Genomic DNA, 12,280 nt, shown 5'->3' with positions numbered 1-12,280 from the left:
CTTTGATATTGCTTGAAATAAATTATCCGAAAAAATCTCGACGGATACGTAACACATATAGGATTGTGTAGGTTCGCCGTCATGAGCAAAACAATAAGCGTTATATTAGGCCAATTTATTTTAATATTTGTTTTATCTTGACCGCCCTAATTGGTCAATACTAGAGGAGCAAGTACTGAAACGGTGTACCAAGTAGGAGCTAGGCGGCTCATCGTTTACCGCGTGTGTTTCTACAGTGACCAGTTTGAAGAGCAGGACGCCAGTAAGCAACAAAGCTGGGTGTAGGAACAGGTACAAGACCAATCCAGCCTTAAGTGGTATGAACAAAAACTGATGTTGAAACGCAGTAGGATGAGTTGAGACGCAGTGGTGTTTGTGATTTTGTTGTGGGAGAAACCAATAGTTGTAACAGATGATTTGCCTATGGGGTTGTATAGTGTAGAAAAACCTGCAGCTTCCCTATTGGAAAAAAAGGCAATGATGTAAATATTGGAAACCAACACTGGAAACCTTGGTGGATTATGGTAATGGAAAATGCGTTGGAATGACTGGGCATGTTGGAATGCTGGGCATGTTGGAATGACTGGGCATGTTGGAATGACTGGGCATGTTGGAATGACTGGGCATGTTGGAATGACTGGGCATGTTGGAATGACTGGGCAGGGTGGAATGACTGGGCATGTTGGAATGACTGGTAATGTTGGAATGACTGGGCATGTTGGAATGACTGGGAGATGTTGGGGCAGGGGCCATGCAGCAATGTTATGTCTGTCGCAATGAGACAGCAAATTTCAAAATAGATGAAGCTCCTACAGCCAGTTTTATTTTGTGTTCATGCTCCTCTTGCTCTTCTTTAGCCACTTGTCAATGCAGCTGGGCCCCATGAAACAGCCTTGTTGATGTACCACCGGTGCATGAGGGCTTGGGAAAACTGGGCGATGCACTCTGCAGAAAAGATTGAAATGAAAGAATTAGGATCCACAAGTTTTTATTCTTGCCAGTATTAGAGTGCTAAAAAAGTAAACTCCGTATTGTGGCCACAGGAATAAAGTGAGCCTAAATCAAGAACCACAGAAGCTATTCGCACTCAAAAAGAAAAATAATTTGAAGTTCTTATTCAATATATCATATGCTCGTCATTAAGTACCATCATCAGCAGCATAACTAGCACCACTGCAAGACAAAGGCCTCTCCTATATCCCTAAACATAAGCCTGACGTGTGCCATAATGAGCAAAATAAAAAAGCCATCGTTTTTTGTCCTCTGAAGGCTTTTAGTGGGGTATTAATAAGAGGGACAATATAAAGGTAACATCAGAAGGGTGACTGCAGTAGCACAGCTGAGATGTCGCAGACGATACACTACGAAAAGAGGCATACAATCCATTGATACATCAGTTGCAAAAAAATAAAAACAGCAGCAAAGAAAAGGTAAAACAAACCAGTGTCAATGCTCCAAGCGATATCACTTATTTCCATAATTTTGAGGGACCACATGCAATGAAAATGTGGTGAGGTAGAGTCACAAGCGAAGGCCATTCTATTCTCGATTTAATTATTACTAACTCTATGCAGCTGAATGCTTTTTCTGGTGTTTTATCTTGTTGTGTTAGTGACCATCTTCCTGTGTTTGCTTGCATTGAGAACGCTAGTACAATAGGAAGTAAGTCCACATCAATCACATACCAAGCTATTACAGAATCATCATTGAAATCCTTTAGGGATGCGCTCATGAAAGTATATTGGAGTAAGATAGCTGAACTTCATGATGCAAATGTTGCCTATAATACGTTTGTCGATTGCTTTAAACAGATATATCACGACTGCTTTCCTCTTGTAACACGCGTGAAAAGTCGCAGAATCCGCAAGCCATGGGTAACGCCAGAGCTTCGCGGAGAAATACAAATGAAAGACAAGCTGTACAGAAAATTTTTGAGCAGCCGGAAGGTTGAGGACCTTGCGGTATTTAAGAAATATAGGAACAAATTGACTAAAAAACTGCGGTCTACACGAACAGCCTATCACGTGTCACTTCTAGATGTTAAGAATGTTCGAAATGGTGTACTATGGTCGAGATTAAATACACTTCTGCAGCGGGACAGTTCACGCACTGCATTAACAAAATTAAATATTGATGGAAAGGAAGTTTCTGGCGTCGAACTGGCTAATGTATTCAATACTTTTTTAACGAGCTTGGCTACCCGTGCTATAACACGTGCTGCCGGATCTGACGCTTTCAAATATGTTCGAATTCAGAATGATGAAACAATTTTTCTGCAACCAGTCACGGTAGACGAAGTAGTGTCGGTGATAACAAATCTTAACAATAGCAGTAGCTGTGACATTGATGATATCCAAATACGGCCAGTCAAGCATGTAGTTGACATAATTGCTCCCATACTTGCTCACATCTTTAACATCTGTTTAGAAACTGCAGTTTTTACGGAAAAAATGCAATTAGCAAAAGTTGTTGTTCTTTACAAAAAAGGAGACAACGCCCTCGCCAACTACAGACCAATCTCTATTTTGCCAGTGTTTTCGAAAGCATTTGAGAAAATGCTGCATCTAAGAATGTCAAATTTCATCCATAAATTTAACTTGCTAACACCATTTCCGTTTGGCTTCTGCAAAAGCAAATCCACTGAACTTGCATTACTCCAACAAAAGGAATATATAATAAAGCAACTTGAAAACAAATCTATTGTCATTGGTGTATTTGTGGACTTCTCAAAGGCTTTTGACCTGGTAAATCATAAAATCTTACTAAATAAATTACACTACTATGGTATCCGAGAAAAAGCGCTCTCATTGTTAAGTTCTTATTTGTCGTTTAGACAGCAAGTGGTGTACATAAATGGTATACAGTCTGAACCGAAGCCGCTCTTCTACGGTGTCCCCCAAGGCAGTACGCTAGGGCCTCTACTCTTCAATATTTACCGAAACGATATTGTCAACATTAGCGATAATACAAAGTTTTCCATCTATGCAGACGATACGAGCGTATTTTTTTCGGGTGAAAATGTTCATGAACTTATCAAACAATGTAATGCCACAATGCCTCTTGAGGTCTGGTCTGCAGTTAACCTGATGCAAATAAATGAGAGTAAGACCAAAGCTGTCATATTTAGGCCGAAAAATAAAGTTATCCCACTGCACGAGAATATTATATTAAACTCGCGGGCTGTAGAAATTGTTGAGCAGTTTAAATGCCTTGGGGTCATATTTTCTGCCAGTATGTCATGGGATTATCATGTCAATTATATCTTGAAAAAAATAGCTCAAATCACTGGTGTTATAGGCCGTCTAAAATACATACTTCCCACAAAAACTAAGATGCTGGTATACAATTCAATATTCAACTCGCATTTAAACTATTGCCAGTTGGTGTGGGGCACTACAACATTCACTAACCTTGAACGTATTCATTTAATGCAAAAAAGATATCTCCGAAATGCATATAATTTACCGTTCCGACATCCCAGTGCAGCTTTCTTTTGTCATTCCAGAGTTATTAAAGCACATAATCTTTATAAATATCGCCTCAGTGTTACTTTTAAAACAGAAATCAAGAAGAATGTAACAAATCTTAAAAATTTTGCAGAACTAAGGAAAAAAGAATCAGTCTATCCAACAAGACGTGGCGAAGAATGGACAGTGCCAACACCTCGACTAAATCTTGGTAGGGAATGCCTTCAGTACACACTTCCATCTCTTCTAAATAGGTATATCCACATTAACCTCGATTTGTTTTCTTTTTCACGTCATGAACTACATAATTTGTTTTTGCATAACATTGTTTAAGTTTCATTATGTATACATATTGCTGTTTCGTGTATTCTCCGGTGCTTCCTTGATGTGCTTGTTTTTTAAAATTGTATAAACTCTTGTGTTGCCTCCCTGTCAATAATAAGGATTGTAGACTCGTCAAGCTGCCCAAGGGCAGCTTTTTTCTACGATTCCTCCATCTGTAGTGCTAGATGGGAAATAAACTTTGATTTGATTTATTCTTCAATGGGAACAGGAAAAATTTCTTGATTTAGTTGTGATGGCATCCTGGTCTGAAGCGGGGCAGCAACATTTAACATTAAGTTGTGGAAAAGTATTGTAGAGTATATGGAACACACCTAAACGAGCGTTTCCCCTTTTATGCAGTGATGTCTGGTGGTCAAATGAGATGACTGATTACACATATGCTGTACCAAGTGTCGCTGTTGGATTAAAGGGAGTTGGTGGCGTAGCATCAAACAGTTTGGTGCAAAATTGAAAGAGCTAGGGAATACTTCAGTTTGGAATCAATAAAATTTTTATGCATAAACTGCGCAGCATGGCAAGAGCACACAGATCATGACATCTCCTGATAAACCCGAGTGCCCTTGTGGTGCCAGCAGCATGTATCGTGACATGCTCCAAGTATGTGGGGCTGCATCTGGTTAAGGTTTCTCCATACCATTAACCCTAGAGGTGGGAAAGGAGGTCAATACGTTGTGACAAAACAATGCAGACAAGACAAGGACAACGAAGGAATAAATATGATGGCATGAGTGCTGACTATCGCCAATGTGTATTGGAAACCACGTCAAAATATATACACTGTGGCCTAAAAAAACAACGAACAAAGGGCACCTTGTGTCAACCACATTGCATGAGTGTAAAACAAAACAAAAACTGACAAAGAAGCATTTAAGAGCATGAACTCTTCCTTAGGAAGCGTAAAGAAGGTGTGCTAACACAGTGATTACGGTTTTTTTTTAAATTTCAGTGGCCTCGATTATCTCACGCACAAACTTTTCTGTGTCTGTCAGGCAAAATGCAGAACATGAATTCCGGTTCACAGCGTTTAGGATCTGGCAAACAATTGCAATTGCGACAGTGAATCATCAAAGTTCTCCCGCAAGCTTTGTTCACATCGTCGTGGTGGTCTTTTAAACCTCTCAGTGACACACTTGCCTGTTTTCCCACTGTAAACATAGCCGCATTTCAAGGCGTTCGAACACACTATGTCTTCTGTGCAGTGCACGAAGAGACTCTGATGGATAATCTCGGTTGACTACAGGTACTGAAACTTCATAGGGTTAGAAAAACAATATCGACGCCAACTCGACTGCCTATTTAACCGGTGCGACCAATTGTGGATGTAGAGAAAGGTACGTACAAACTTCCTTTTGGGAGTTACAGTCTCGACGGGGGCACAAAAAGAATGTTTCAACTTCTGCTTAAAGCAATCGGCTAAAGACACTGACAAAGGTTCCAAATATCCAGTAAAGGACAAACGGCATATGAGCTGGGCAAAACTGGATGTCATGGCAATCCAACAGGATTTCATTAAGGAATTTTTGAAGCAAAGGTTAGTGACACCTCTTGACCAGCTTAGACTGAACCGAAGAAAATGGTAAAAGTAGCTTGTTTTCCCTTGGCTCGTAAGCCCAACAAGTGTAACCACCCAAGATTGAGATCCAATAAATGTGATGACATATTATCCTCTATAATTTCAGTGGTGATTCAAAGTGGACTGAGGCTTTGACTGAACTCCTCTCTCACCTTAGACAATGCTTCGTCAGGATTGGAGATCCTGCAATAAGCCACGTAACAGCGGCGCTAATAGTTTTTTTTGCAAAAACAAGCTATTCTGAAATGTAATAAAGGTGGACTGAAGGTATGAGCTTAAAAGTGCGACAAAATTATTCACCAAAACGCCTGAGACGTTTGGAATGCCACTGCTCCATTTAGGTTAATGAATTCTTCAACACATTATTGATCCTGATTGAGGGATGGCGTAATATAAATCCTTGATGTCAACATAGCACCCCATGAAACTGGTGCGAGAGTTATTGTGTAGAAACTGCGTTACCTTCTCTGCAGATCTTACACGAGAGGAGTCATCAATGCTCAGCAACTTAATTTTATGTCGCAAAGAGAAGGCGATTTGTTTCTGACAGGTTCCATTCTCTTAAACTACAACCCTCAAGGAGCAGTCACCTTTATGGGTCTTTGCGGTAAAGAAGATAGCTGGACAATTTTTCTTACTGAAGTTGATGGCATTAGCCTGATGGTTAAACTCTAGATTGTTAATGTTTCTTGGCACTGGACTTTGCTTTTAACAAATCAGATAGTAAGTGGCACTCAAATTCAGAATACACTGCATCTGTGGCCTTGGACTGACAGGCGCCTTTCGATACGACCACAAAACCACCGTTTATCAGCAGTTGAAAGCAAGAGGGCCCACCCTCTTAAATACGACACAGTTCGGCCTGTGGGCAAGTTCCTAAAGAGGGTTCAAACCGTGACACTGCATCAAAACATCCCGAAGCACACCTGTCACACTCAGGTCTGTGCGTGGAAAAGGCAACTCGTCAAACCATGGCAAGCATCTCCACAATAGTTCTCTTCGGAGGAACGGAAAATTTTGGTCCATAAGCACTTCAAGGACCAGACGAGGCAGCGACTCCAAGCTGAAGGTGTGCACCTTGTTGTCAAACTCTTGTGCCTGAAAACAAGCCAGGGAGTGGCTGGTTGACGGTGTCACGCACCGTTGACCAGGTGAAAGCCATCTGGAATGCCACTTTGCAGCCACTTTGCGCTCACTAGCCCGGAGCAGAGAAGCCAAGGCACGAGTATCTGAAAACAAGGTGCACAATGTCGACACTGAGTTGCTGCCTCGTCTGCTGCTTGAAGCATATACGGGCCAAAATTTGCCATTGTTCCTTCGAAGAGGACTATTCTGGAGCTGTTTGCCATACTTTGACGTCTTGCCTTCCTGTGCCTGGACCTGAGCGTGACAGGTGTGTTTCAGGGGGCGTTGGTTGATGGGGTGTCGTGGTTTGAACCATGCCAGAAACTTGCCCGCAGGCTGAACTGTAACGGGTTTAAGACGGTGGGCCCTATCGCATTCAACTGCTGATAAAGAAGGTGGTTTTGTGGTCATGTCTAAAGGCGTCTTTCTGTCCAAGGCAACGGAGGCAGTTAATTCTGAGTTCAAGTGTCTCACAACAGCTGATTTGTTAATAGCAATGTCCAGAGCCAAGAAACTATGTAATAATCTAAAGTTGAACCATCTGGCTAATGTATCAACTTCAGCAAGAAACTAGCAGAGGTGCCAATGAGAGGTCAAAAGACCACCGTTACGATGTGAACAAAGCTAGCAGGGGGAATCTGATGTTTCATTGTCGCGACTGCGATCGTTTGCCACATCCTTTATGCTGTGAGGCGTAATTTCTTGTGCTGCATTGTGATAGACAGACACAGAAAAGTTTGTGCATGAGATGATCGAGGCCACTGAAATTGTAGAAAAAACGCAATCAATGTGTTAACACACCTTCTTTATCGCTCCCTAAGAAAGAGTTCATGCTCTTAAATGCTTCATATTCAACTTTCGTTTTGTTTTTGACAGATCCAAAGTGAATGTTACAAGGCACCCTTTCTTCATTCTTTTTTTAGGCCACAGTGTATATATTTTGATGTGCTTTCCAATAAACCTTCTTGAAAGTCAGCACTCGCACCGTCGCATTCCTTCCTCATCTTTCTCTTCTTTGCGCTGTTTTGACATAATGAATTACAAACAAGCCCATTCATCCGTCTTGCAAAAGTCAATACAGTCAGAGTAGCTGAGATAGTTGGGGCATCCTTCAGAATAATGCAGTCATAAAGACAAGGTTGGGACATAAAAACAAAGACTGTTATTGAATGGCTAATATTAATGTACTTTAGTAATGTGCTTGGTTTGGTTTATGGGGGTTTAACATCCCAAAGTGACTCAGGATGAGGGACGCCTTATGATTTTGCATATTGATATGCTGGGCTTCATAAGAGAAGAAGTACAAGTTTTTTAAGGCCAGCCGTAGAACAGGAAGCAATGAATCTACACTAATATCAAAGAATGAAGGCTCAAGCATGAGAGTGTAGCTAAAAGGTTATAATGACAAACATGAAAAGCTTTGGAGAAATTCAAGTCGATGACACTTGCCTAAAATAAAGAATCTAAATTTGGGTGAAAATCTGTTGTGAATTCAAAAAGTTGGATTGCACATTAGTAAAGAGAATGGGAGCCGTGATGAGTGGTATAGAAATATTAGTTTGAATTATGGTGGCAAGTAATATGCGGACTCATTTCGTGCTCTAACAGTTCATGCAAAATGCACATCAATAAAATAGGAGAACAGTTTGGGGATCAGAACGGTTTCCAGCCTTAATTATTGACAGGTCAGCTTCAGGTTGTCAGGGATAGAACCAAGAGGTTTGGATTGGCTAACAATTATTGGTAAAATCTGTCTTCAGATATCCTCAGTAGTTTAAAGTATGTCAGAAGGCTTCTCACACAGCCCTCAGGTACTCGAAAGCTTGTGCTTATCAATGACTTTCGAGACATGATGAGAAGCAATGGTTAATGCAGTGAAATGGGTAACAAATAACTGATTTTTCTGAAGAAAGTGCCCATGGAATATCCTGTCAAACAAATTCCCAAGGATCCTTCAATTAAGCCCAAAATGACAGTTTATGGGTAGCCACTTTGTTATAACCATCACATACAAAAAAAGAGACACCAGAAGCCCTCCTTATTCACTGAAAACAAGGGAGAATTATGAGACATCATTCCGGCACACAAAATCACACGGATGAAGAGAGTAGACTCCATGGACACCATATTTCAACTGAGGTTTATTCCACAACACAGGCTTTTTATGTGCAAAGGGGTACTAGTGATCCCTGGGGCTGAAAAGTATTTCCGCCACCAGATAACAATTATTCAGGACGGCAAAAACCAAAACACAAAAAAACATAGGGGTAAAGGTATCTTGCCACTCACATTAAACACATCGGCACGCCTATGCATCACCTACCTGGCTGACCCAACAAACATATTTGCCTCCAGATAATCTATTTCTTTTTCTGGAGCGCTGCAGAAGGGCTGCTGACGTAATTCTCTTTTTCAACAGAGATACAAAAGGCTTAAAAAATTTCCCAGCCCTTTCAAGTGCTAAACTTGCACAAGGCATGTGTTTCTTTCAAAAACGCCTTGCATGCTCGCTTGTGCAAGCAAAGGCGAATGTGCTCAGCTAAATGACCTCTGCCACTTAATGAATCAGCTGTCCTGCAATGTTCAAGCAAGCGTTCATTGATGCAAGCCTCGTCTGTCTAATGTAATGTTTGCCACAGGCAAGGAGGATGCTGTACACCATGTCAACCTCATGTTTAACGAGGGGTTTGGTGTGCTTAGTTTTGTAGGCAGGCTTTTTCGTAACGTCATTTATCAGGTGGCACATGCATCCCAGCTTTCCCAAGCTGAAAATACGACATGTACATCGTGTTTGTCACTGGCCTTCTTGAGGCGGTGTGACACCTGATGGCAATAGGGCACAATGACAGGTCACTGTTGCGAATGTGCGTTGTCTTCCGGCTTGCGCTGCCCAGCACACTTCATCTCTCGAACCTGGCTTTCTACCACTAAGGCTACAATTTCTCCTGTGAAAACTGCCTGCTCCAGTCTCCTTACTTGCGCATTGATGCTGTCACAGAGTCGTGACAGCGTCAATGCCGAAGTAAGGCGACTGGAGCAGGCAGGCAGAAAAAGAAATAGATTATCTCAACGCAAATGTGTGTTGGGTCAGCCAGGTAGGCAATGTTTAGTCACGCCAATGCATTCAACTTGAGTGACAAGCTAACCTTACGCCTATGTTTTTGTTTTTGCAACATTGAATAATTGTTACCTGGTCGAGGAAACACTTTTCAGCCACAGGGGTCACTAGTACCACTTTGCATGTAAAAAGCTCATGTTGTGGAATCAACCTCAGTTGAAGTATGGGGTCTATGGAGTCTACTCTCTTCGTTCATGTGTTTTTGTACACTGGAATGATGTCTCATAATTCTACCCAGAACCAATTAGCTCAGCTCTCCATGCTTAGCAAAAACAAGGCAGCAGTAATGAAACCAGTTCTCATGTGTGCACTTTTTCTTTTACATCTGTGACCTGCGATGAGTGGCATAAAAACACATATTTAAGTTAACACACATGCATCATAATGTTAATATTCGTAGTCAAATAGTATCACATAATGCAGCCAAGAACATGCAGACATTTCGCACTTCATGCATAGAATGCAACGGTTAAAAGACGAGCAATATTGAATGTAAAACTTCAAATGGCCTGCAACCGGCCCATTCTGACAGCCAACTAATATTACTCATATAAACATGTAAACATATCAGGCCAGAGCAATCCAAACTGCTCCAAGCAGTAGCATTAAGGAAAAGAGCAATGAAAGTAAGAGAACATTTCATGGCAACCACAAGAACAAAGCACAATGCAGTAACAACTTACAACACAGCTTTTGACTTCATCTGGTGGCCACAAAATCCATGCCATTGACTCGGACTGGAAGACAGATGTGCCACCTGCAGATACCAATTTTCCATTATCACTATGACAGGAGTACAAAAACAAGCATGCGAACTCGGTCCAACAGTGAATATCACATGAATGTAAAAAGATCACGAAAAATATACTTGCCCAAGTATACGCAAATATACTTGCCCAAGTATACGCCTCAATACAAAGGAAAACTACCCTGTTTAAAATGCATCAGTTCCCCTAGCACTAGTAAAGGAATCTTGCTATGAGCAAAACAAATCTGCGTTCGAAAGCGTAGATAAACATCGTAATAACTGAGACAATTATTGCGTCACTTGTTTTCCTCAGAAACCAATTTTCAAACAGCAGAGTGATCGAAATGCAAGATCCTATACTCTGGGTAGCCAGAAACGCTATCGGTATCATAAAAAAAAAAAAAAATCTTCACATACTCATTTAAAAATTAGATCCTGACGGCCGGAAATTAACTTTCGTTGGTAACTGCAACCTGAGACAGTGCTTTCTTTATAGTGGGGTTTGAATTCAGATGCGGAAAATGGGCACTGATCGTATTGGAGGGTTCCGGATTAATTTAGACCACCTAGAATTTCTTAACGTGAGCTGACATCGCACAGCACAGGGGCATTCTTTTTTTCATTTCACCTAAATCGAAATGCGGCTACTGCCATCAGGATCGACCCCACGACCTAAGGTTCAACAGTCTAGGGCCAAGCAAAAACCGCGGCGAATAAAAAGTGTTTCAATCCCCCTCAAAGTGCTAACACTATCTTGAAAGACAATCATACATTTTACGCACAGCCAAAGTGCCGGTCCTTGAAACGTGCGCGGTGGTGTGAACAAGCATGGGCAGAAACGCGTAGAACGAGGCATATACGAGGACAAATCTGTGCTCAACAAGAAACAAAACGCGCAAACATGCGCATACCAAAATCATGCAAAGCTAGCGCACGCACGGTCGCATCCCCTTCGCCAAAACAAGTACCGACAGCGACAATTCTTGGCAGAGCAACTCACCGCGGCGACAACAAAAGCGCCTTAAACGCTTTTTATAGCATTGAACACGAATACTGCAGCAGTACGACAGGTCACCGTTCCAGCATTATATGCTTCGGATAATGCACGAGTACTGCTTACCTTTTCAGATGATTGCGTAGTCGTGCAGAACGCTGTTTGCCTTCGTGTCACGGGCACTACACCAACCAGTGAGATTTCAGCACGAGTGCTACGTAGCCGGCACTCTCTACCACGTAGTCACACAGAAGAAAATATTCCGGGCCTTATTTGGAACATTTCCACCGCGACACTGCCCGCGCGTCTTTGTGCCTGGACACCCATCCTGGACTACACAAAGAAGCGCACAGACTGAAAAGTTAGAGAGACCAGAAAAATGACACTTTGCCTCGAATAGGCTACGTCGACAGCACTGCGCGATTGTGCACCCTTGAGCAAGAAGAAACACACGCAAACCACAACACAGTTCACGACGGCTCACAATCCAAGTAGCGAATTGTAGCAAGCGCCGAAGCGCGATGCACGCGACGCAGCACCCGAACCGCCATGAGGGTTATACAGAAAAACAGCTACCGGCAGCCACCTGGCGGTGACAACCAGTTTTTGTTTCGGTTTCGTTGTGAAAAAGCTTGTATCCTACTTTTTATTTTATTTTTGGTATTTTTATTGGGTATTCAGCCGTATCGGCATCCACAGAAATTGCAGCGATTGCGAGCAATTACCACTGGTAGAAACGCGCGAATTAACGACCTGTTGCTTGCGCTGCGGTTGAAAAATGCCTGAGTTCTCACGGCAGTATGGCTTGCTGCTTTGCTCATTCACGAAATTACATGCCGATTTATGTTTGTATGGGGAAGTTTTTTTTTATATTGATGGGAGATCAGCAAGGCTAACAAAATACCCAACG

General features: G+C 41.9%; 1 long non-coding RNA gene across 1 annotated transcript; it reads right to left on the bottom strand.

The window, feature by feature from the left end:
- Positions 1-797: 797 nt before the first annotated feature.
- On the bottom strand, positions 798-12,159 carry LOC149330921 (uncharacterized). The gene is made up of 3 exons (XR_016285743.1): positions 11,497-12,159; positions 10,312-10,385; positions 798-945 (listed from the first exon to the last, which is right to left on the bottom strand). It is a non-coding gene; the product is annotated as an uncharacterized LOC149330921 (long non-coding RNA).
- Positions 12,160-12,280: the final 121 nt, after the last annotated feature.

Source organism: Amblyomma mixtum, chromosome 9, assembly GCF_055824585.1.
Source record: "Amblyomma mixtum isolate Tamu chromosome 9, ASM5582458v1, whole genome shotgun sequence".
In the NCBI taxonomy this organism is placed as follows: domain Eukaryota; kingdom Metazoa; phylum Arthropoda; class Arachnida; order Ixodida; family Ixodidae; genus Amblyomma; species Amblyomma mixtum.
Note: the sequence above shows the minus strand (reverse complement) of the source record. Positions and strands in the feature narration are given on the sequence as shown.